At 43.2% G+C, this 24,055-nt stretch overlaps 1 protein-coding gene across 1 annotated transcript in view; it reads right to left on the bottom strand.

Moving 5' to 3' along the window:
* Positions 1-13,694, bottom strand: part of KIAA1217 (KIAA1217 ortholog) — an 815,860-nt gene extending 802,166 nt beyond the window's left edge. Inside the window, exon 1 of the mRNA XM_042230521.2 lies at positions 13,113-13,694. The gene's annotated coding sequence lies outside the window, so the exon portion shown is untranslated. The remainder of the gene's footprint in view (positions 1-13,112) is intronic.
* Positions 13,695-24,055: the final 10,361 nt, after the last annotated feature.

Here is a 24,055-nt window from a genome sequence, read left to right as displayed (position 1 = left end):
GCTTGGTGGCTGCCAAGGGCTGGAAGGTACAGAGGGAATGGTTATTGACTGGTAATGGTATGGGAATATATTTTAGAGGAGATTGAAATGTTCTAAAATTAGAATGTGGCTATTGTTGCACAATCCTATGAATACACTAAAAAAAATTGAACTGTGTACTTTAAATGGATGTATTTTATAATATATAAATTATATCTCAATAAAATTTTTTTATAAAAGAAAGAAGGGAAGAAAAGGATGCCCTAAGATCAGGCTTCTCCTTAGTCAACCCTGAGATCATCCTTGGTGTCCTCACCTCCTCTACCCCCAACCCTGAGAGGCCTTATTCTTCTAACAGAGACCGAAGCTTGGGTCCCATGGTGAGATGCTCAGGATAACCTCACTCAGTCTGCGCTTTACCTTTGAAATATATATATATATACATATAATGTGCTTAGTCACTCAATCGTGTCTGACTCTTTGGGGCCCCATGGACTGTAGCCCACCAGGCTCCTCTGTCCGTAGGGATTCTCCAGGCAAGAATACTGGAGTGGGTTCCACGCCCTCCTCCGGGGGATCCTCCCAACCTAGGGGTTGAACCCAGGTCTCCCACATTGCAGGTGGATTCTTTACCATCTGAGCCACCAGGGAAGCCCATTTATACATATATATACACAGAAAAGTTATGACCAACCTAGATAGCATATTAAAAAGCAGAGACATTACTTTGCCAACAAAGGTCCATCTAGTCAAGGCTATGGTTTTTCCAGTGGTCATGTATGGATGTGAGACTTGGACTGTGAAGAAAGCTGAGCAGCGAAGAATTGATGCTTTTGAACTGTGGTGTTGGAGAAGACTCTTGAGAGTTCCTTGGACTGCAAAGAGGTCCAACCAGTCCATCCTAAAGGAGATCAGTCCTGGGTGTTCATTGGAAGGACTGATGCTGAAGCTGAAACTCCAATACTTTGGCCACCTCATGCGAAGAGTTGACTCATTGGAAAAGACTCTGATGCTGGGAGGGATTGGGGGCAAGAGGAGAAGGGGACAACAGAGGATGAGATGGCTGGATGGCATTACCGACTCGATGGACATGAGTTTGGGTAAACTCTGGGAGTTGGTGATGGACAGGAAAGCCTGGTGTGCTGCAATTCATGGGGTAGCAAAGAGTCAGACACAACTGAGCAACAGAACTGAACACACACATACATATATATGTATATATAATTTGTATCACGGAGAAGGCAATGGCACCCCATTCCAGTGTTCTTGCCTGGAGAATCCCAGGGACGGGGGAGCCTGGTGGGCTGCCGTCTATGGGGTCGCACAGAGTCGGACACGACTGAAGCGACTTAGCAGCAGCAGCAGCAGCAATTTGTATCACATTTTATGTATATATAGAAATTTTAAATTATAAATTTCAAATTTCTGAAGTTTAAATTTCTACTCATCTGATTATCTATTCCAGGGGTCAACAGACCCAGAGGCCCGATCCAACCAATAGCCTATGTTTTGTTTTTTGTACTGCCCGTTAGTTAGGAACAGTTCTTTGAAAAAACAACTAGGAACAGTTGTTTGAAAATAAAAAAAAAAGAATAATATGTGACAAAAATCTAATGTGGACTGCAAAGCCTAATTTATTAATTTAGTATCTGGGCCTTTATAAAACAAATTTGCTGACTCTAGGATCTATACATTCTCCCCCCACCCCACCACCGCCCCACTATTCACAGAGTTAAAAAGGCAAGGGAGTGGCTAGGAGAAAGAACAAGAGGAAAACTTGTATCTTTCCTCTTACCTTATTGCTTGCAACATGAACAGTAGAATAAGGAAGGCATTTTTGTACAGATTCATGAGAGTTAATTGTTAAATTTTGAAGAGTTTTGAGAATCAGTTGACATCATGCTGAAATCATCACTTCTGATGAAATCATCAGAAGTATTTACAACACAGAAATCAACAAATGCAACAAATCAGAGCTTTTTTGCTCCACCAGGGATCCAATACACCTCTAAATGAAACCTGAAAATCTCACCTCTCTTGGTGGGTTTTTGTTTTTGTTTTTGTTTGCTTTCTTTCCCTTCACTTTCTTTTATGCTATGCTCAGTCATATTCAACTCTTTTTCAGGCAAGAATACTGGAGTGGGTTCCCATTTCCCACTCTAGGGGATCTTCCCAACCCCAGGATCAAACCCCCATTTCTTGTGTCTCCTACATTGACAGGTGACTACTTTACCACTAGAACCACCTGGGAAGTCCTACTTTTCAGAAGCCAGAGGGTATCAAAGAAGCTTTGAATCTGTTTTTGTGTCTATAGGGAATGCATAGATGGGACCCCATGGAACTAAGCTAGAACTGGATAGGGAAGTTCTCAGGGCAATGTACAAGGTCCTCCAAAGAAAAGAAACCACAGACTCTCACAGTAACTGTCTCTTATCCTCCTTCTCCCTCTCCCTCCAGTGCCGGGACACCCATTCTCTGCACGAGTGACCAAGACAGTCTCCACTTCCAGGTCTCTGGAGATGGTTGTGAGGGGAAGGGCCAGCCCACTGCCAGGACTGTAGGTAAAACAAGCTCCTGATATTAACCAAGGTCATGGATTGCCAAGAGAGTAGAACTTAAATGTTCTCACCAGACACACACACACACAAAAGGTAAATACAACACAGGATGGAGGCGTTAGCTACTCATATGGTGGTGATCATTTTTCGATATATGTGTATCAATGGATTGGAAATAGAATAGAGCTTAAATGTTCTCACCACTAAAAAAAAAAAAAGGAAAGAAAAAAAGACAGTTATGTGATGTGATAGAGGTATTAACTAATGGTAATCATTTTTCAACATATAAGTGTATCGAATCAACACATTGTACACCTTAAATGAATCAAGTTTATATGGCAATTATATCTCAATAAAGTTGGGGGAAAAGGTAACAGAAGAGATTTCCTGATCGCCACTAGAGGGAGGGCGGGTCACATTTTGTGTAAAGGCATTTGAGGGACCTGAACGCTGGGGTTTAATGGGAAATGAGACCAAAGGAAGGAGAGAGGGTGAAGACTGTAGGAAGGACAGGAGGACAAAGCAAAAGGAAAATGATCATTGTTTTGTGACTTCTACGGAAGGGGTACAAGATGGCAGCATCCAATCTCAGGGATCTGATAAACAAAGGACACAGATATACTTGAGAAATGTGGGATCAGAACTCTCAAGTGAGTTTCTAGGTAGCCGAGCACCCTTCTGTGCAGATGTGGCCACAGCAGAGGCCTCAGGGCAGGTGGCTAGAGAGCTTCTTATTCCTCCCAAAGCCATGAATGACACTGATGGGTGGACTCAGCAAGACTCTAAGATTTGCCTTGTACGAGACTTAACTCTCAAGGATCAGTGAGTTCAGTTCAGTCACTCAGTTGTGTCTGACTCCTTGCAACCCCATGAACCACAGGACACCAGGCCTCCCTGTCCATCACCAGCTCCTGGAGTCCACCCAAACTCATGTCCATTGAATCGGTGATGCCATCTAACCATCGCATCCTCTGTCGTCCCCTTCTACTCTTGCCTTCGCTCTTTCCCAATATGAGGGTCTTTTCCAATAAGTCAGCTTTTCACATCAGGAGGCTAAAATATTGAAGTTTCAGCTTCAACATCAGTCCTTCCAATGAACACGCAGGACTGATCTCCTTTAGGATGGACTGATTGGATCTCCTAGCAGTCCAAGGGACTCTCAAGAGTCTTCTCCAACATCACAGTTCAAAAGCATCAATTCTTCGGCACTCAGCTTTCTTTATAATCCAACTCTCACATCCATACATGACTCCTGGAAAAACCATAGCCTTGACTAGACGGACCTCTGTTGACAAAGTAATATCTCCGCTTTTTAATATGCTATCTAGGTTGGTCATATCTTTCCTTCCAAGGAGGAAGCATCTTTTAATTTCATAGCTGCAGTCACCATCTGCAGTGATTTTGGAGCCAAAAATAAAGTCAGCCACTGTTTCCACTGTTTCCCCATCTATTTGCCATGAAGTGATGGGACCAGATGCCATGATCTTAGTTTTCTGAATGTTGAGTTTTCAGCCAACTTTTTCACTCTCCTCTTTCACTTTCATCAAGATGCTCTTTAGTTCTTCACTTTCTGCCATAAGGGTGGTGTCATCTGCATATCTGAGGTTATTGATATTTCTCCCAGCAATCTTGATTCCAGCTTGTGCTTCATCCAGCCCAGCGTTTCTCATGATGTACTCTGCATAGAAGTTAAATAAGCAGGGTGACAATATACAGCCTTGATGTACTCCTTTCCCTATTTGGAACTAGTCTGTTGTTCCATGTCCAGTTCTAACTGTTGCTTCCTGACCTGCATATAGGTTTCTCAAGAGGCAGGTCAGGTGGTCTGGTATTCCCATCTCTTTCAGAATTTTTCACAGTTTGTTGTGATCCACACAGTCAAAGGCTTTGGCATAGTCAATAAAGCAGAAATATATGTTTTTGTGGAACTCTCTTGCTTTTTTGATGATCCAGCAAATGTTGGCAATTTGATCTCTGGTTCCTCTGCCTTTTCTAAAACCAGCTTGAACATCTGGAAGTTCACAGAAAACCATTCAATAACATGGTAATCCAAGTCTATGCCCTGAGCAGTAATGCTGAAGAAGCTGAAGTTGAACAGTTCTATGAAAACCTACAAGACCTTTTAGAACTAATACCCCAAAAAAAGATGTCCTTTTCATTATAGGGGACTGGAATGCAAAAGTAGGAAGTCAAGAAACACCTGGAGTAACAGGCAAATTTGGCCTTGGAGTACAGAATGAAGCAGGGCAAAGGATAATAGAGCTTTGCTAAGAGAATGCACTGGTCATAGCAAACACCCTCTTCCAACAACACAAGAGAAGACTCTACACATGGACATCACCAGATGGTCAACACTGAAATCAGATTCATTATATTTTTTGCAGCCAAAGATGGAGACGCTCTATACAGTCAGCAAAAATAAGACCTGGAGCTGACTGTGGTTCAGATCATGAACTCCTTATTGCCAAATTCAGACTTAAATTGAAGAAAGTGAGAAAAACCACTAGACCATTCAGGTATGACCTAAATCGAATCCCTTATGATTATACAGTAGAAGTAAGAAATACATTTAAGGGACTAGATCTGATAGACAGAGTGTCTGATGAACTATGGATGGAGGTTCATGACATTGTACAGGAGACAGGGATCAAGACTATCCTCATGGAAAAGAAATGCAAAAAAGCAAAATGGCTGTCTGGGGAGTCCTTACAAATAGCTGTGAAAACAAGAGAAGCAAAAACCAAAGGAGAAAGGGAAAGATATACCCATTTGAATGCAGAGTTCCAAAGAATAGCAAGGAGAGATAAGAAAGCCTTCCTCAGTGATCAGTGCAAAGAAATAGAGGGAAAGAACAGAATGGGAAAGACTAGAGATCTCTTCAAGAAAATTAGAGATACCAAGGGAATATTTCATGCAAAGATGGGCTCAATAAAGGACAGAAAAGGTATGGACCTAATAGAAGCAGAAGTTATTAAGAAGAGGTGGTAAGAATACACAGAAGACCTACACAAAAAAAGATATTCACAACCCAGATAATCACGATGGTGTGATCACTCACCTAGAGCCAGACAACCTGGCATGTGAAGTCAAGTGGGCCTTAGGAAGTATCACTATGAACAAAGCTAGTGGAGGTGATGGAATTCCAGTAAAGCTATTTCAAATTCTAAAAGATGATGCTGTGAAAGTGCTGCACTCAATGTGTCTGCAAATTTGGAAAACTCAGCAGTGAGTGACCACAGGACTGGAAAAGGTCAGTTTCATTCCAATCCCAAAGAAAGGCAATGCCAAAGAATGCTCAAACTACTGCACAATTGCACTCATCTCACGCTAGTAAAGTAATGCTCAAAATTCTCCAAGCCAGGCTTCAGCAATACGTAAACCATGAACTCTCAAGGATATCTATGTAGTTAACATTGGTTATGTGGTTTATTTATTTATGTTTTATTAAGGTAACAGGATTTTATAAATTGATTTTTAAAGGTTTGTAAATGCAGGTGATCCAATATTATCTATATATTTTAAAAGAAGGATATGTCCACTTACTTATTTTCTATATTACAGATGTATACTACACATGATATGTTATATAATATGTTGGTCTGCCGAATATACCAGTAAGAGTCAAGGGAGAGATTACTTACAAAAGTGCCAGCCTAGATCTTTTGGTTATAAAAAAATGGAAATTAGAATTTTATTAATTAGAAATTAATACTGATTTTCTCATATGAAGAAGAAACCTACAGTATCATTTTTTAATGCTCAGCAATGAATTAAACAGATTTCTCCCAAGGCAGCTGGGAACCTGAATTCCACATGTAACATTGTTTCTAGGAGGAAGAAGTTTCCCAACAACCTACTTATTAAAAACATTTAGAACAAAGTGTGTTTGTTCTAAATGTTCAAACCAGGCACCAAAAAAAAAAAAAAAAAAAGAACACAAAAAGCTGTGTACACAGTTGTTTGGAAAGCTAAGTCACTCCCCTTCCTTCACAGTGTTGTGATATTTTGAGCCTCTATCCTAGAGTCTGTTATCTCCCCTACACACAACACATATATACACACACACACACAGTTTCTGTTGAAAAGTTGCTCCAGCTGCATCTCTTACAGTTATAAGAAAACGGATTTCAAATGGCTATATTTCAAGGTTGTTGGCCCCATTTTTGCCGCTTTGGTAACTTTTCCTGGCTCCAGAAAAGCTACTCTAAAATAATGCAAAAAGGACAAGGTCACAGAGCATGCTAAGAACAGATCTGCTAACCTACAAGTACTAAACCCAAGGCTCTCCTTCTATTTCTAGAGCAAAATTTGGCACAACATAGCATTTTTTCTGTTAAGGCAAAACCATTATGAACACTCAGGATCGCAAATACTATCCATTGAGTAAACTCATAAAGTGTGACTGCTCTTAGCTAGCAGGAATTAGGAGCTGTATGGCTTAGTATGCAATTTTATAGAAATGCAACAATGTACCCAACTTTAACACATAAGCACGATATCTGCTCACAACATCCTGGTAGAACCATAAAAAACATCCTAACAGCTCGGCCAACTGTGCATTTAAACAGGTACAGCCTATTCTTAAGCTGGATTTTTAGAATTAAGGAGTAGTATTTACCACATAGGCTAATCTAAGCCCTGGAGATAGCTTTACAAGGCTCCACTTAAATTATGATTTTCTTAATGTAGTACATCATTGGTTAATTGATATGGCCTTATAACTCCTCCTCGGCTAGAATCCATTGGACCAGGAGGCAACCAATGAGAACAGACATCTTAAGTCAAGCAAGAAGTAAATCCAGCATTAAAAGACAGGAAAAGTAGTTAAAACCCAACCTGGGTGGCCAACTAGTGACCCGTAAAGTTTCTCTCTGTCCCTTCTCGTGTTTCTGCTCTCAGTCCTGACTTGATTAGATGACTCGATTAAGAAATAACATTCCAGAAACAGTTCTGTTGCCCAGCTTAGCTCTGATCTCCACTTTTACCCCCACCCCCAGGATATCACTCTCCCCAGCATTCCACTGCCACTGCCATTTAAGAACTGCAGTGTGACCCAAGAGGGGAAGAAGACCCCCGTTCCACTACAGGAGGTCCTACCCAGAGATCAGGATAGCCTTCGATCTCACCCTGAAGATGAAATTTATAGCAGCCACTTTCCAGAAGCCCCAGGCCAGAAGGTATTTAATGAAAAGAATTATACTGTATCTTAGAGAGTTAACTGTATTTATTTCCTAATTATTTCCAGCAGCACATATAAACAACCGTTGGGGCTTCTTCAAAGTCATTTCCAAAAATAACAGCTAAGGATCCTGGGAGAGCAGGGCCTCTGACCACAGTCCTGGTCAAAGGAGGGACAAAAAGTCCAGGAGACCAGAGAAGACACCATAGTAATTGTGTCTGATACTAAGCACATACTGTGTGCCAGGCGCTGTGATGATCACTGCACATGCATTTTCATTTAATTTTAGTAAGACCCTATTTAGGTTACAGACACTATTTCATCTCCATGTACTTATTCAACAGGTATTTACTGAACACCTACTATGGGCCACATGTTGTTCTAGGCACTAGAAGTACAGAAGTAAACAAAGAAGGTAAAAATCTCTACCTTCATGGAGCTTGCCTTCGAATGGGAGAAACACAAGATAAAAACAGGTAGAATTTATGGTTATAATAGTCACAAAGGCTAAAAGGAAATGAGTGTAGGAAAGGCGGGGATAAAAACCTAGAGTGTCATCTTCAAGAGGGTAGCCAAGAGAGGCTTCACTGAGAAGGGGAATTTGAGAAAAGAGGGAGTAAAGAAGTGAGTCAAGCAGGTGTCTGGGAAAGAACATTCCAGAAAAAGGTTCAAACTGCTTAGTTCAAAACTGCTTAGGAGAGAGCCAATGTGATATGTTGTAGGAATAGAAAGGGGGTCAGTACAGCGGAAGCACAGTTATGGGTGGTTGAGGGGGTATAAGAAGCCAGAGAGTTACAAGTGGTGAGACAGTGTAGAGCCTTATTCATCTGATGTACTGGAAGGCCTTTTTCTTTTTCTCTGAGAAGAGGTGGGAAGACACTGGAAAATATAAGCAGAGGAGTCATATGAAGAGCCTTATGTGCTCATAGTATGGCTCTGGCTGGGTGCTGAACCTGGACTGTGGGGTGGGCCCAAGATGGAAGCCTAGAGAGAAATTAGAAGGCCACTGCAGTAAACCACGGGGAAGGCAATGGCACCCCACTCCAGTACTCTTGCCTGGAAAATCCCATGGACGGAGGAGCCTGGTAGGCTGCAGTCCATGGGGTCGCTAGGAGTCGGACATGACTGAGTGACTTCCCTTTCACTTTTCACTTTCATGCATTGGAGAAGGAAATGGCAACCCACTCCAGTGTTCTTGCCTGGAGAATCCAGGGGACGGCGGAGCCTGGTGGGCTGCCATCTATGGGGTCGCACAGAGTCCGACACGACTGAAACGACTTAGCAGCAGCAAAAGCAGCAGCAGCAGTAAACCAGCTGGGAAATAATGGAGGCTCTGTCCAGGCTGGTAGCAAGGGAGATGGTGAGAACTGGTCAGATTCGAAACGTCAATGCATCAGGAAGGCACAGCTGCAGGATTTGTAAATGAATTCACTGCTGGCTATGAAGAATAAGCATGAAGGATGACTCCCAAGGTTTTTGACCCCAGTAACCAGAAAAATGGAGCTACCTCTTCCTGAGAGGAGTAAATGGGAGAGGCAGGTCTGGGGAAGGGGTGCATCAGGAGCTCATCTATCCAGAAAGGGATGTTGGCAAAGGGAACAGTATTTTAGATAAAGAATCTTTATAAGGTTATGGCTGTCATATTAAGGATTCCAGTTCTACCGAAGAGATGTGTCCTTCACTCAATCATTATTTTATACTCACTCATGCATTCATTCTTTCATTCAACGAATGTTTACTGGATATCCATTGTGTGCCCAACAGCTGCTAAGTCTCAGACATGCAGTGAGCAAGAAATACTCAGTTCTTTTCTTATAAAACTTACAAGACAGAGGGGAAATAAACAACTGTGCAACTACATCTATCCCCATATATGGTAATTACCTATAAACAAAACAAAAACCTACTAATAAATAAAAAGCAACCTGCCCATGTAGCTGGGAAGAGACAGGGTTGTAATATAAACACAAGTTTTCTTCCTCCAACCCACTGGGTGGCACAGGGAGCGCAGCTAGGCGGTTTGTGGTGACCAAGATGGTAAGATGTAGGTGGGGAGGGAGGGAGGTCCACGAGGGAGGGTATATGTGTATACACACAGCTAATTAGGAAAGAGGACATCCAAGGATAGCAGACCTTTTAAGTTGCCCCTGGAATGGACAGTATGTGGGAATCTTCTGTATGTCCAAATGCTATCCTGGGAAATTTATACCCTTCATCTTGTTAGACCTTCCTTTTCTCATGTCCAAAAACTGGGCTAGATCATTTTCAAGCTCAGTAACTATGACCCCACATTCCTAAAATCTCAGTATTTCTGCACTCTAACTCCATTTCTAACATAAAGAGTCTGCCCTCTAGAATGTACTGCTTCTACACCTGCAAGATCCTTGCAAATGGTCATTCAATCCAACAGCATGATTATGGTAATAATCCAAATCAAATAACCACAACAAACGGTCTGGTTAAAGAATTCCAAATTTTAGCTACTGTTTAAAGTATTTACATTTACTTCTAAAACATTGTTTTAATCACCATGCATTGTCCACAATCACAGTACTTTTTCTAAAACTCCATTAATGTCCTAAAACACCTACAAAATACCCATTAATGGAAAATATGGACTTTTTTTCTGTTAATTACAAATTGCTTGTCAGTGTTGGTATACTAAATTAATGGCATTGACTAGAGAAAACAATGCCCCAAATAAAACAGTACTGTATACTGACATATTGTTTTAAATGTCTAATTAAATCATTCAAGTAAAATTATCTCATTTTGTAAGTAGAAAAAAATGAGGTTTACAAAATTTCTAGGATGGCTCCAAATCACATGTCACTAAGAAGTTCTAAATCCAAAATTATTGCTTATAAACTCATGACTCAGATCACTGAATTATTATTACCATTAATGAATACTAATTTTTTTCAAAAGTAAGTAGCTCTGTTGAACAAGTAAGAAAAATATATGGACCTAGTAAATATAATAAAATTAAACTATGGGGGAAAAAGTATCATTCATTCTGGAACCTGAGTGACTTACCACCTTCTACCAGAGTGCAATGGTAACCTTGGTTCATATAATTAAACCAAGAACAGTCTTGCTTATATACATATATATATATTTAATTTTCATTGGCAGAATCTATGCATAAATATTTTAATCGTTTAAATTAAACACGGTTAACACATAGGAGTAGAAATGTGCACATGAAGTAGCAGAATATCATAAGATATCTGAATGCATGATTTCGGTAATTCTAAAGAATTTTTTCACCAACCGGTCCCACTGACCTAGACACATCTGAATCAACACATTATCAACATATTCACAGGAGCATGGCATGACGACCTCCGCATGGTAAATTAGGGCTTCCTTCGTGGCTGTCTGGTAAAGACTCTGGCTGCAATGCAGGAGAAGCAGGTTGGATCCCTGGGTGGGGAAGATCCCCAGGAAAACGAAATGGCAACCTACTCCAGTATTCTTGTCTAGGAAATCCCATGGACAGAGGAGCCTGGCAGACTACAGTCCATGGCATCACAAGAGTCAGACTCACTTAACTAAACCACCACCACCAGCAACATGGGAAAGTAACAGAGAATCTGCTGTTAAAAAAAAAAAAAAGTTAAAATGTAAATACACAAAGAGATGTGTGTATTTCACAGATAAAGAACTTTACTGATTTCCATTGTGTGAAAATGGGAAACAAGCTCTGCTGTTACATAATTTTCAAATGTTTACAAACCCTAGCCTCTTTTCTTTCTTGCCCTCCAGAACTCCATTTATTCCTTCTCCTTCCAATTCACTCTTTTTATTCTTTACATGCCTCCCCAATACAGCATGATACCTTCCTCTAATATTTTCACCAAGAATAATTCACTCATTCATCCATCCATTTAACTGAACTTATTATTGACCTACTATGTGCCTGGCACAAGATTGTCTTCTGGCCATCAAAGATTAATAATAACATCCCTGATTTCAGGGAAGATGAAATCTAGCAGATGCTGGACCCCTTAGTTAAGGAGTTGGAGTGAGTCATTTTCCTAAAGAACAGGTATTACCTGCCCTTTGCTGCAGGGCATGTATTTTTTCCACCTTCTTTCCAGATCACATCTCTTACAGACTGACTGTAAACTCCCTGAACGCTAGGACCACACATGAGTCATTTCTATCAGCCCAGCATCTAACACAATGCCTGACACATACTGGGCCTCATAAATTGTTTTGCATGAATAAATCTGAGTAAATGAAATTAGGTAATCACTATGCATCATGAATAACTTACCAAAAAAAAAAATGGAATTTAGTTAACAATCTCCCTGTACCCACAAAGTGCACCCTTGGTACCAGAAGCTGAGTGGAATACTGGTTTCCTAAGCACAGACGGTCCTACTCTGGAAAAATGATGCTTCGTTGACTTCCTAGAATAATCGCATCTCATTTAATAATAAAATTCCCTGAGAACCTTCTCCAGTTGAGAAAAGGATGAGCGAGCTGCCCGTGCCACCCTCCCTTGCCCTCTGCGGGGCTCAGCTCCAGGTAGGAGCGCAGCTTATATGAACTTTTCTCCAGGTTCGAAGTTTGGTCAATTGATAAAGAATAAAAGCTCCTTCCGGAGGCGGGTTAGAGAGGACGGAACCTAAAACGACCTGAACGTGCCCCGGGAACAAGTGAGCAGAGCGCCGAGGGTCTCTTGAGTTCACCGGGTCTCCCCCGCCCTACCCGCCACGGGGAACAGCCTGACGACTGCGGGGACCCGCGGCCGCGCGGGGAGGGTAGCCGAGACCGGGAGCCGGAGGGTCCGGGGGACGGGCGCAGCCCGGGTGCTCTCGGCCTGGGAGAAGCCGCCCAATTACAAGAATTAGCCACTGAAGCTCCAAAGGCGCCCAACTGCAACTGTAGCGTCCCGGAGCATCACACCCGCCCTCTTCCTAGACCGCTGTTTCCCCCGTTGAGACTGGAGCATCTCAGAGGACCCCCCAACTTCCCACTCCGAGCCCCTGGATCTGGACTGCCCTGAATCCCCACCCTTCACCGTCGCTGCCCGGTGCCGGGTTCTTCTGTCTCCTCTTGCCCGGGTCTTCCATGGTCCGGCAGCGGCAGCGATCCTCCACCCCAGGCAGCCCCGGATGAGAAGCCACGCCGTTTCCTAGACTCACCCGTTTTCAACCTCTGAGACCCTCCCGGCTCGCCACTCCAGGATGGCGCGCCAAGGTCACCAGAGTAGGTGTGACAACCAACCTCCACCTTCTCTCTCCCCAAACCCCTCCCTTTCCGAGACCCCCACGGCCTGTTCCTTGCGCGTTCCTCCGCGCAGGTGGAGGATCTACTCCCCTGGCTCCATCGGGATCCCACTCTGCCTTGGCGCCCCGCGTCCTCGACCCTCCGGTGACGCTCACCTTCTCTCCCGGCGAGGCTCGCCGGCAAGTCTGCTATCCTCAGAGAGCGAGGGCAGGGGATAAGCCTCCCACTCGCTCCAGGGGAGCGACGGGGAAACCGACGCAAACTTCTGCCGCACTTACTTCGGGCTGAGGCTGCCGCCCCCTCTCCTCCCCTCGCTTTCCTACAGGCAGCTGCTCCGCGGCGGTGACCTGGAGCCGGCGCGCTCGCATTCCCCGCACCAGAGCCGCGGCGAAATGCGTAGGGCTGGGAGGTTTCTACTGGACGAGCGCTCCCGGGGCCCGAGTCCAGGGGCCGAGGTCCGGCCGCCGCGCAGGGCTGCTACCGCCCCCAGCCGCCCAGGGATGCTGCGCACGGCGCCCCGCGCCCAGCTCCTCCGCTGGGTCGTTTCTGTCCGAGTTGCAGTTTCAGTGCCTGCCAGGTCTGCAGCACCCTCTCCGTCCTTCCCAGGAAACGACTTTCAATCCACCTGGCGGCTCGCGAGGCTCCCCTCCGGGCTGGCAGCGCCACAGCGGGTGCAGAGGAGAGGGCGGAGCGCGGCCGCCCCAGTGCGCCTCCAGCTTCCCAGCTGGGCGAGGAGCGCGCGGCCCTCTCCAGCCGCTCTCCTCGGGACTGCAGTCCTGACGTCACCCCACCCCCCCACCCGGCAGAGAAGCCGCGCGGAGGGTGGGGTGCGGGGAGCGAGGACGCGGGAGTGTGAGCGGGACTGTGAGCGCGTGTCTGTGCACGCGCGCGTGGGCCTCGCCAGCCCGGGGACCTGTCGGAACCGCAGCTGGATCCTGCGACGAGCTCCCTGCAAACAGGAGCCGAGGGGCGGCCGTGAACAGCCGGGGGCGCTCGGTTCCAAGTTGGGGAGGCGATGCTACGCACACCGAGTTTGGATGCGACCAAAGAGGCTGTATTAATGCGATGGGAGGGTTGGGAAAGCAGGAGTTGGGAGTGTCCTTGGAGTTGGGCACTATCTTCTCCCAAAGTTGGAGGAAGCACGAGACGCCTTTAAAAAGCTGCACTAGAGGTACAGTAGGAAGAGGGGAGTGGACCGAGCAGGCGGGCGGATTTTCACACTCCTGTAGGAAGCAGGCGGGAGGAGGAGCTCTGAGTCCTCCCGGCCTCCACGGCCGCCGCAGGTCCCAGCAAGGAGCCCTCTTGGGTGCGCCAAAGGCAGCTGTAGCCTGCTCCGAGCTCACCTCCAGCCCGCCGCCCCTGCGAACTGAGAAGTTGATGCAAAGAGGCCGGGCCTTTCGCACCTAATTCCCCGCCCCGCGCGACCCTGGGGGAGTTTTCCACAGAAGCTGGGTAAACACTCCCGGAACCAGTGAAAAGAGGCCAAGGCCGGCCTCCGGATGCCCCATACTCTGTCGTGGGGTCTGAGGCCATGGTGGTTAGAACTCCGCGCCGAGTCCCTGGAGATCGTCGACCATCGTAGTGCATCTCCGCCACCCACCAGGAACTTATTCTCGGAGGAGGCCTGAGTCGTCACCTCACTTGCCCAGTTCTCTGAAGTTATGCTGGGGACCCAACAGGGAAGTAACCTCCTGAGGCGGCGCCAAAGGAAGGGTCTTAGGAGGTTCTAGAATGACTAAAGGTTTGTCCCTCTGCAGCGACCCCGCCGTCAGTGGGGCAGAGTGCGCGGCTCCATGTGCCCGCGGCGCTCTGTACCCTGCGGCTGTGCCCAGCCTCGGGGTCGGCCGCAGCCTCGGGGTCTGAGCAAAATGTGCAGGAGCGCCTCCTGCCCAGGCTGGATCCGCTGTCAGCAGCGAGGCGTCAGACTCGCACTGCAGTGACCAAGCGAGTAGCCAGCAATTTTGCCCCTGTGGAGTGGCAGTGCTTTTTAAATGCAAGCGTCATTCTTCCTGAATCCAGAACACTGATCGCCGAGATGCCTCTTTCGTGAAAATACTTGCTTAAAATGGAAAAGGTGATGGTAGGAAGCGGGAAAGAAACGGAATGCGAGGAAAACGATCCCTTGTCCACAAACACGCTTTTAACGTCAACTTCTCAAAGTTATTCAAAATATGATCCAGGAGGAGCAGAAAGTTTCCCTGCAATCTTCAATCTCCGAGGAAGCTGAACAAAATAGAAGGAAGTGTGGAATCTTGGTCTATTGTCTTACGTTTAATAATCTTAGGAATCCCCACATTTGAAAAAGAGAATTCTAGCTAATTAGGCAATGTCATGGATATCCTTAACTAGGGGTTGGAGTTAACAAATAAATAGAAAACTTAAAATTAGTAAAGATACAGCATGTTCCTAATTAGAACAGAGAACAAGGGAATTTCAGAGGACATTGGGTACCAGCCTCCAGGCCCTCTTCAACCGACCTATTTTTTAATATATAAATTTAAAAACACCCTGTCATCATGAAGGAATTACATAACGAAGTCCTAGTGATGCTTGTTTCAGAAACAGCAATTCCTCAGCAGGAATCACTGTTCCTAATAATGTTAATTCAGGTTAATAGGGTGGGAATAAGCAAGTCATTGGCCAAAAATATAAAAAGGTCTGAAAACAAGATGGTGAAGTGGCAGCTATGCTGGTACATATGAGCCTTCTAAGTTGGGTCACAATTCTGAGTGCTCCATGTCAACAGCTAATTAGTGATGCTATATTAGCATGTATGACAACCTGGCTGACACAGCCACAGTAAGTAATGGCTATTTGATGTGGCAAGCCTAAGCATCCTTCCTTGGTTTCCTGTTGTTATTTGGTTCACAGCTGCAGGATAACTTTTTTCACATTCTGAACTGATTGGTTGTTTGCATATCTGTCTTGCTTCTAAATTTATAATCTCCGAGGCAGTAATTCTGTCTTCCTTTCTACGTGAAACAGTGCAGTGTCTGATAAATGGTAGGCACTTAATAAATATGTATTGATTTAATTAGTTGTTTTTTAAAGAGTATGAAATAACTACATTTTAAAATCTGTTTTAAATGAACTCGTATGCCATCTATGTGAAAAAACTATATATCTGATATAAAACAAATATATTTATGTATGAAATGGAAAGAAGAAAAATCAGTTCTCAAAAGAATAATCCTTCATAACTGATCATGTTAAATTATCCATAGAAACATCACCTGCTGCTCTTATTATATAAGAATTCTTTTATGTTTGTCTATTGACATGTATGTGTTTTTAAAGTTTAGTATTTGGAACTCAGAATCACTCAGAATTCCAAAGTGCCTTACAAATATTTTCCTATTGGTCAGAAGGCAGCATGTCATTTAAGCTGGGTGCATGCATATATGATAAGGTAAAAAACACTGTTAGCTCAACTCACCCTGGACTTTGCCCTAATCAACATGTGGACATTCACAAGGGTCTGGACACTGCCATATGGCCAAGTTGGTTGAGGACCAAAGCTTGTGTGCTGCTGCTGCTAAGTTGCTTCAATAGTGTCCGACTCTGCGCGGCCCCATAAACGGCAGCCCACCAGGCTCCGCCGTCCCCAGGATTCTCCAGGCAAGAACATGGAGTGGGTTGCCATTTCCTTCTCCATTGCATGAAAGGAAAAAGTGAAAGTAAAGTCGCTCAGTCCTGTCCAACTCTTTGAGACCCCATGGGTTGCAGCCTACCAGGCTCCTCCATCCATGGGATTTTCCAGGCAAGAGTACTGGAGTGGGTGCCATTGCTTTCTCCAAAATGAGGTGCCCCAAATAAAGGCATGATAGTTGACCAGGAAGTTCAGCTCATGCACACTTCAGAGTCCAAATGGAAAATTAGCTACACACACACACACACACACACGCACGCACACCAGTCCATAGCTACCAGAGAGCCAAAACATCAAGTTTACAAAGAAGGAATGGCTCTATTGGGAGTAGAGATGGCAGTGTTGTGGGCAGGGGCACACTATTTCAATATGGCAGTGGCTTTTCATAATATACTCTGTAACATTAAAGTCTCTAAATCAAACCCTCTAGCAAATACATGTTGGCAAAACTATGGAGACTCATAATTCTGTCCTTCCAGAAGTTATCTCCTGAGCAAAACAAGCTCCTTAATACAGCTTCTCATTTTTTGCCAAAAAAAAAGAGGCAAGAATAGGGATAAAATTCATTTCATATAGGACTTACCTAAAAAACAGTTAATACATATATCTCATATATATGTGTGTTATCTATGTATTTCAGTTATAGATTACAATTTTCATAAATCTGCCCAATTATGTAATACATTTTCTAGAGAAGCATTTAAAAAGAGCCTAGTAGAGCTCATGATGAAGAAAACATCACAATTTTCAAACACTGTCTTTAGAATGTAACAAATTTGGAATAAATCACTGGAGTTTTCCTGCAACTTCTCTCAAGACTTGGATTTGCTCTTAATATTCCTGCTTCATGATATATTAATAGCTTAGTATTTCAACTTCTTATGTTGCGCCATCTACTCTTGGTAGAGTTAACCCCAAAGACAAAATCTAAGTGGCTGATTTCTTTTAAAACGTTGAAATCCTAAATTCAACTTGATAATCTGATGAACTCAAATTTTAAAACTGTCACAACTAAGACAAGTAGTTGACATGAAATTATATTGATTTGGAGATAATATTCCTGAAATACTATTACAGGTTAGCAATAAGTTTGTAACAAAAGTTGAATTTTTGGCTAGTGTTATTATATTAAAAAATGACAACATTTTACTTATATATGTGTTCATATACTGTAATTATACTTCTCCATAGATTTCCAAATAGGACTTAGAGCATTCCCTGGAGATATGTTCTCATGAATTATGGAGTACTCACCCAAAATGGACTGTTTTGGCACCAAAAAACATTTTGGACACATTATAAACCCTGAAGAGTAATAGTAAAGAGACAATTTGTTATTGTTCTCAGTTAACACTTGAGGGAAGACTTTCATGGCTGGTAGGTTTTTTATAGGGTGGGTTTTTATATAAGGGGCATTCATGTAAGTTAAGCATTAAATAAGCAGAGTGACAAAATGCAGCCTTGATGTACTTCTTTCCCAATCTGGAAATAGTCTGTTGTTCCATGACCAGTTCTAACTCTTGTTTCTTGAAGTGCATACAGATTTCTCAGGAGACCAGTAAGGTGGTCTGGTATTCCCATATCTTTCAGAATTTTCCACAGTTTGTTGTGATCCACAGTCAAAGGCTTTAAGCGTAGTCAGTGAAGCAGATTTTTGTTTTGGAATTATCTTGCTTTTTCTATGATCCAAAGGATGTTGACAATTTGATCTCTGGTTCCTCTGCCTTTTCTAATCCATCTACTACATCTGGAAGTTCTCAGTTCATGCATGTGTACTGTTGAAGCCTAGCTTGAAGGATTTTGAATATTACTTTGTTAGCATGTGAAAGTGCAATTGTACGACAGTTTGAACATTCTTTGACATAACATCACTGACTCAATGGACATGAGTTTGAGCAAATTCTGGGAGATAGTAAAGGACAAGGAAGCCTGGTGCGCTGCAGTCCATGGCGTTTGCAGAGAGTAGGACACAACTTAGCTACAGAGCAATAACAAGAGCAGCTCCTACATGTGGGTTTGCTTTTAAGTGAAAACAACACTGCTAGTTACAAAGTCTTCCTTTTTCCCATTACAAGTGTCAAGGCAAGAAAAATCCTAACGAAGGGAGTGGATGTAGAAGGTCAAGTACCCATTAGACTTCATTCCTGCCTTCAAAGAGTCTGCAATCTGGTATCATTCTATTTTCCTACCTTCTTTGTAAAGACCCTAGGAGTGGTGCTTTGGGATCTAAGAGTCCATAGAGCTAGACCTGGGCGAGTAGGGAAGAGCTAAATTTAAAGAAATGAGTTCAGTTCAGTTGAGTTCAGTTGCTCAGTCATGTCCGACTCTTTGCAACCCCATGAATTGTAGCACGCCAGGCCTCCCTATCCATCACCAACTCCTGGAGTTCACCCAAACCCACATCCATCAAGTCGGTGATGCCATCCAACCATCTCATCCTCTGTCGTCCCCTTCTCCTCCTGCCCCCAATCCCTCCCAGCATCAGAGTCTTTTCCAATGAGTCAACTCTTCGCATGAGGTGGCCAAAGTACTGGAGTTTCAGCTTTAGCATCATTCCTTCCAAAGAACACCCAGGACTGATCTCCTTTAGAATGGACTGGTTGGATCTCATTAAAAGGTTTCAGAAAGTATTTGTAAGTGGGTTTGGTTACAATATGTGATTCTTCCTGAACTGTTAAGAGAAACTTCAGCCCAAGTCTAAAAGGACACGTGCTTTTATCCTGTAGTCCATTGGGAACACTTACTTCATTAACCCCATTTTCTGCCTGATCCCCTTCCATTTTTGCATAGTGTAGCCTTTTTTCATTTACGTTGTCTAAGTCAGGAAATTAGAACTGAAGTACCTCTGGGCCAAGCCCTTGTCTGCCTACGTGTTTATCAAGCATTACATACACTTACTGCACTCTATAAATAATAATAACAGTAATCACCCTCTATACAAAATTAGAATGTGAGCATATTCATCCAGTCTAGTATGCTGATTTGCTTTAGTGCATCCTAATTATCTCATGAAACCAATGGTATAATGGGCACTACATTATACAATCTTCCAAAAATATGTTACTATATATTCTGGCAGGGAGACACACCTGCAGTTTTTCTCCACCCGCCTCTAGGCTACAGAAATGGCAGGGTGATACTTAAGTGGTATTCGTGTTGCAAAGTATTCAAAGTAATCTCCTTTTAAGCCTTTTCCATCCAAAAAGCCAGGCAGCATTAAGTATGGTTAGGATATATTTGTCCAGAAGGAGTAAGTTAAACAAGAAGATGGGAGTGTATAATTGGTCCCACATAAAGGACATGAGAATTATAGATTGCCACACACTTATTGCAGGAAACACAGGGCCTGGGGGCATTTATGTGCACTGTTGTTGTTCAGTCACCTAGTCGTGTCCAACTTCTTGTGACCCCACGGACTGCAGCACACCAGGCTTCCCTGTCCCTCACCATCTCCCAAAGTTTGCCCAAGGTCATGTCCTTTGCATCGGTGATGCCATCCAGCCATCTCATCCTCTGATGCCCTCTTCTCCTTCTGCCCTCAATCTTTCCCAGCATCAGGGTCTTTCCCAATGAGTCAGCTGTTCACATCTGATGACCCAAATACTAGAGTTTCAGCTTCAGCATCAGTCCTTCCAACAAGTAGTTAGGGTTGATTTCCCTTAAGATTGACTGGTTTTATCTCCTTGTGGTCCAAGGGACTCTCAGGAGTCTTCTCTAGCACCACAGTTCCAAGGCATCAATTCTTTGGCACTCTTCCTTCTTTATGGTCCAGCTCTCACAACCATACATAACTACTAGGAAGACCATAGCCTTGACTATACAGATCTTTGTTCACAGAGTAAAGTCTGCTTTTCAACACACAGTCTAGGTTTGTCATAGCTTCCCTGCCAAGAAGCAAATATCTTCTGATTTGATGGCTTCAGTCACCATCTGCAGTGATTTTAGAGCCCAAGAAGAGGAAATCTGTCACTACTTCCACCTTTCTCCCCACTATTTGCCATGAAGTAATGGGGCCAGATGCCATGATCTTAATTTTTTTAATATTTAGTTTTAAGCCAGCTCTTTCACTTTCCTCCTTCACCCTCATCAAGAAGTTCTTTAGTTCTTCGCTTCTGCCATTAGAGTGGTAACATCCACATATCTGAGGTTGCTGTTTCTCCAGCATATCTTGATTTCAGCTTGTAACTCATCCAGCCTGGCATTTCTTATGATGCGCTTAGTGTATAAATTAAACAAACAAGGTGACAGCAGACAGCCCTGTCATACTCCTTTCTCAATACTGAACCAATCAATTGTTCCATACAGAGTTCTAACTGTTGCTTTTTTGACCTGCATACAGGTTTCTCAGGAGACAGGTAAGATGGTCTGGTATTCCTATCTCTTTAAGAACTTTCCACAGTTTATTATGATCCACACAGTCAAAGGCTTTGGTGTAGTCAATGAAATGGTAGATGTTTTCCTGGAATTCCTTTGCTTTCTCTATGATCCAGTGAACGTTGGCAATTTGATCTCTCATTCCTTTTCCTTTTCTAAGCCCAGCTTGGACATCTGGAAGTTCTTGGTTCACATAATGCTGAAACCTAGCACTCAAGATTTATGAGTTAACCACTGGTAACTGCCAATGGCCACAACTGCAAACTGCTTGAACTTTCATTGTTTGATCAAACAGCAATCCAAACATTAGCCTTGAGTTCACTGTAGAAATCAGGAAACTTCCTCTCATCATCAAACTCAAGGAAAGAGCAAAGAAATTGCTGGAAACATTGTCAAAAATATCTCCCAGTTTGTAATATGCAGAGCTGCTGATCTTTCCCTGCAACAGAGTTACCAGGTTGAGGTAATTAAGCTAGAACTGTAGCGTAAATCATTAAGTAGACAGGTCACATGTCCAAAACACCTATGACATTTGAAAATATACAGTGTAGAAAGAGCTGTACTACATAAAATTGAAAATCTCACATCATTTTACTGCCTAAGAAAAGGGAGCTCCCCACCTTTCTTGCTTTTTGCCTGGGGCTTTCCTTCTGATGCAGTAATGTTATTTTAATGTGTCAGGATGGAAACCTCGGCCAGAGACTTCTGCAGTCACAAATTTCAGTGTCTCCAGCTATATTTTTAGTCTTCTGAATTAATTGGATATAGCACCATATAGTAAGAAATCCCTTTGACACCACTGCAGAAATACCTAAGGCAAAGTTCCCAGAAAGAACTGCTCACTGGCTGGCCACAGAATAGAAACACGGCAAAGGCACTGAGCCTGCACAATCCTGGCTCCTTCCATCCTCTCCAATGGAGCAAAACCCCATCGATTTGTACAGTACATAGAGCTGACTTGGGAGGATGTTATCATTTAAAACATTACCCAGTCCACCGTAAAAATCATTAAGTTTGTGTGTCTTCAACAACTACTTAAAAAAAATGACTTAATCTACTCTTCAGATTTGTGTGTAAAATACCATGGCAAATGAGAAGTGCAGGTCAAAATGTCTCCAGGACATTCCCATTAAAATGATAAAAGGAGAAATGCATGGTACCTGTTCTCTAGCAACCTCTTCTGAAGTTTGAAACTGTACATCTTAGTTAAAACACCATCAGAAGATACATACTTCTCAGTCTTTGGCAGGAAAGAATGTATATATCAAAAGAGAAGTATTTATAGCAGGGGGGATGGGTGAGATTAAGGTGAGAAAGGACATTTCTGGCTTGTGTGTAAGCGTATATCACTGTCCCCTAGAGATCTATTGGCAAGAGAAGTGTATTGGTCAAGGTTCAAGATAGAGAACAGAAATTCTAGATATTTTAAGGAAGCAGTGATTCAAGGTCCAGAATTTGGTTGCCACAAAATCATTGCAAGATCCATTGGAAAAAGTTCTGACGGCAGACTTGAGACTCTAGAAATGATATGCAAAAAATATATAGAACTGAATTCTCAAGCAAGCCACGACCTACCTCTGAGGCTGTGATTATGGCTATGAGTTCAAAATATGTCCTTTTACTGTACTGCTGCAAGCTGTTTCTGGACATTCAGAAAGAGGTCTCTGAATGAAGATTCCTGGACTATAGGAAAGCAGATATATGGGTGAGGGTGGCTGGCCTTGGGGGCCTGAGTTCTTGACTGTAACTCCCTCTAGAAAACTACAGTGTTGTGGTCGTTTACCAAGGCTGGTGTGATGAGGGCAGATTGCCTCCATGGGACTGGCCAGGTAAAGCCTTTGTAATTATCTGACCCTGAACAATCCCATGTAGGAATTTGGTCCAGAGCTGGAGTCCTCAAGGACATGTAAGGAACGCTCTGTAGGTGGAGGATTAAAGCCCTTTAAGAGAGTGTGGGTCAGGGAAGAATTATATAAATACTATACGTATATATATATATGTGTTTGTGTGTGTGTCTGTTAAGTCCCTGCACTTGTGGTGGCCTGGAGAAATAGATTAGATATTTTTAGACTACATCCACATAAAGCTAAGGAAAAAGATTTAAAAACAAACAAACAAACAAAGATCCAAAACACCATGAAGTAAGATACTATTCTTTCACAGTTTACTTGTTGATCTGTTCTCCAGGATGCCAGGAATACCTTAAACTATAACAGCAACATTGACAATGACCCTGGTGTCTGGATTGTTTTTTTCCAGGAACTTCTGGATCTTTTGAAAACAACAACAGGAAACCAAGTGAGGGACAAGGCCCAATATCCAAGCACTAACTCTTGAAACACTTCCAAGGAGGTGGTCCATGTCTTGCTCACATGCTGATCACACATGGCCCCCTTTCTTCATTCTATGACTCCCTGGAAAACGATGCAAATTGGACAAAGGGAAATAGGTCACTTTTTCTCAGACTTTTGATGGAGACTTTATGCATCCCCTAAGCTATTTTTTGTTTTTGTATCTTGTCTTCCTGAATGCCACCTATATACGCGTTTTTGAAACTGAAGTGACTCAGAGGGACATGGAGATGGATGTACAACCTGGTTTAAAACACAGGCCTTTCTTGTCTTAAGGACTAACAAAAGGACTCTTATACATCTAATTTAGGGAGTCTCTTTTAAAATACAGCTGAAGTCCAATTATTTTATGTTGAATATTTTTAGTATTTGCCCTATATATGGGACATATGTCTCTGGCTGCCCAACACTTTTGAAAACCCTTCTAATTTTGGGAAATGTTCCACTTTGTAAATTCCACCTTTTCAAGATTAAAAAAGTGAATGTCTCTCTTCCTCAACCTCCTCTGCAGCTAGAGCACAGGCAGGTGACCACATGGTGTCAGTGGTCTGTTACACCCACAGGAGACTTCAGTTCAGAAGGGAACTGTATGAGAAATAACCTCTAGGTGAAGTATCCATTTTGCTGGAGAGACTGATGGAGAAGACTTTCAGCTTTTAGCAGAAGCTGTGATTGCAAAGTAAAGTCTTTATAAGTGGAATCCCTTTTGGCAGCGGGAGCAGTT

The sequence above is a fragment of the Ovis aries genome, chromosome 13 (genome assembly GCF_016772045.2).
Source record: "Ovis aries strain OAR_USU_Benz2616 breed Rambouillet chromosome 13, ARS-UI_Ramb_v3.0, whole genome shotgun sequence".
In the NCBI taxonomy this organism is placed as follows: domain Eukaryota; kingdom Metazoa; phylum Chordata; class Mammalia; order Artiodactyla; family Bovidae; genus Ovis; species Ovis aries.
This window is presented reverse-complemented; position numbering and strand designations above follow the sequence as displayed.